The sequence below is a fragment of the Solanum stenotomum genome, unplaced genomic scaffold (genome assembly GCF_019186545.1).
Source record: "Solanum stenotomum isolate F172 unplaced genomic scaffold, ASM1918654v1 scaffold1310, whole genome shotgun sequence".
NCBI classification, from domain to species: Eukaryota; Viridiplantae; Streptophyta; class Magnoliopsida; order Solanales; family Solanaceae; genus Solanum; species Solanum stenotomum.
The window spans coordinates 9,042-11,918 of NW_026022386.1; the positions used below are offsets into that span (position 1 = coordinate 9,042).

General features: G+C 35.3%; 1 pseudogene; it reads right to left on the reverse strand.

Annotated features, from left to right (window-relative positions):
• Positions 1-827: 827 nt before the first annotated feature.
• LOC125850036 (uncharacterized) lies at positions 828-1,445 on the reverse strand (annotated as a pseudogene).
• Positions 1,446-2,877: the final 1,432 nt, after the last annotated feature.

A 2,877-nucleotide genomic window follows, 5' to 3' on the forward strand; every position in this document is an offset into this window, starting at 1 on the left:
AGATAAAGCCAAACTATTACTATGTTGATGCCACTTTATTATGGTTGAATTAGGAATTGCCACCCAAAAACAAAGCATCATTAAATTATTGCATTCCTTGTACATGTAGCAAGTGAACTCATCTTTGTAATAACTGATGACCATCGGCCAACACATCACAGTAAATATATAAACATATCTAGAGTAGCTCCATGTCATTCCACACCCAACATATCTCAATTGAGAAATCATGTATTGTTCTTCAAGGTGAGTATGAAGGTCATAAAGAGAAAACCTCAATATAAGGTTCCACCATAGCTTGTAAGTCACATGAGGAGTTATCACATTACCGTTGCTTGTAACATTCATATTTTAACACCTCCTACATGCTCCCAATTATACAACTTCCCAAGTAAGAAACTCTTCCTTTTTTTAATCTCTTCAAACAATGCACATGCCTTTACAATCTTATTAGAACTTGTTAGAATCTGGAACTCGGAACTAATTCCGGGATCCCATACATAGAGATTTAATGCAATTTTCTGAACATGAACAACAAAGGTAGTCGCACTAAGGTTCAACAATAGATTACCTTCATCGTGTTCTTCTCCCCCATAAGTGAGATTTGATGCAATTCCTTGAACATGAACAACGAAGGTAGTCGCACCAACGTTTAGTAAATTACCTTCATCATGTTCTTCTCCCCCATAAGAATTGCCACACTCTGCATAAGGTATTATTTCGTCAGCAGAAATCGCACCTTCCAAGGTCTCAATTTCATGAGTGTGTTGTTCATTAGAGCCACGATCAAGATCAATTGCATTAACGTACCTCTATAACAATTCTCTTTAGGGATGTTCATTGAACAATTGGATTGCAATACTTTTAATATTTGTAGCCTCTTCACTAACCATTTCAATTGGAATGACTGATTGCGTCTCAGCAAATAATGTGGAAAAGTAACCAGACAACTTTTTGTCAAACACCTTGTGCGCATTCATTTTTCTTTTGCGTTCAGATTTCTCCTTATAGTTTTGAAGCACAGATGAATTGGTTATATTTCTCCACTCCTGAAGATTTGACAAGCTTTCTTTTGGCAATTTGAGATGGCATTTATGAAAACGAATCAGCACTTTCTCAGTAAAATATTTCCAATCCGCCAACTCTTTGTTCTGGAAAAGCGATTGATACCACTGTAAAGTTGTCCCATCGAGATAGCATGATGCGAGATCTAACTTGTGGTTTTCTGTAATCTCATAAAACTTAAAGGATCGTTCAGCCTGAGAAATCCATAACTCTGGATTCTCGCCACAAAATCGTTGAAATTCCACAGTTCCAGGTTTACTAATAGTAAGGGTTCCAACCAACTCGCGTAACATTTAATGAATATCAGTGAGATCCTTTGACAAAGTATCCTTCATGACCTTAATTGAATCTTTGATTGTTCGATATATTTGGTCCTCCATTGAAGACCTCTGGATGAAAGCACCAATGAAAGAAACTCGAATTCTTAATACACATACATAAACATTACATTCATTGATAACCACATTATAATAACAACACTTGAATTACAAAGAGAAGTACTGAAATAACAAGTAACTAAAGATGGAGATAAGAATGGGGATGAGAAGTTAAGACTCTAGAAAGAAAATGAGAGAAAAGACAGTTTCTTCATAATACGCATAATTTTCCAAAACCGCATATGACAACCATATAAACTCTATTCAACCTGGATCCCAAGCCAATTTAGTATTGAGCTGTCTAATTCTTGGGGGGCCTCAACGTAGTTTAGCCCTAGGCCCAACAGTTCAGGAACCATCCGTGTTCACAACAAATACACTACAATAAACAAAAGAAATCGAGATCCATACAAATAACAAAAAAAAAAGAGTACATTACTAAATCTGTGAGCTTCAGAGGAGAAGAAGAGGAAATCTCCACCAATCACTTGCGCGAGATTTCGTCGGAGGAGAATAGGGTTTGAGAGAGGAAAAGTGCTGAACAAGGAAAAAATCACTAAAGTTGGCTTCTATTTTTGGAAATTTTACCAAAATTGTATTCATGTCTAAATAGGATTTGTATAGTCAAAACAATATTGGACTTATAAATAGACTTCATTATAACGCTAATTTTGGACAAATTAAAATACTTCGATGGATTCAATACTTGTATCAAAACCTAAGTATCCTAGAAACAATTATAATTCCGCCCAAATTCTTCCCAATGATATCATAATTGATATACTCGTACAACTTCCAGTGAAATCACTTATCAGATTCAAAGGCGTTTGCAGATCATGGTATTCGTTAAATAAAGATGAAAAATTCGTCAAACAACACTATGATACTCACAAAAATTGTCAAAAGTACTTTATGATTTCAAGGGGACACACGATTTTCCACCACTACACTATGGACGTCCCTCAACTTGATTCTAGTAGTATAGTCTCTCTTGTCGAGTCTCCGGTTCCAATCGATCAGTCACGAAAGATATTCCCTAGCATACAATATTTTTCATGTAATGGGATACTTCTTATAACATATACTGATAAAATAATCATGTTGTGGAACCCGGCCACTAGAGAATCAAGAAGAATCCCTAGTCCAATTTGGAGCAAGACCTGTGGTCTTTATAATTTTTGCTACTTTCCGCGTATTGGAGTCTACAAAATATTTAGACTAGGACTTGGTATTGGTATTGATTACATGAATATTGATATATTTTCAACAAAAAGTAACAAGTGGAAATCGATTGGGATGTTTCCTCCAAATTATTATTTCTCAGGTGGTAACGTTGTTATGGTAGATGGGATTATTTATATGATGACAAAGAGGAAGGAAAGTTTATCTAATTGTACTATATTACGTTTTTGTTTGGAGAAGGAACAATTTCAAG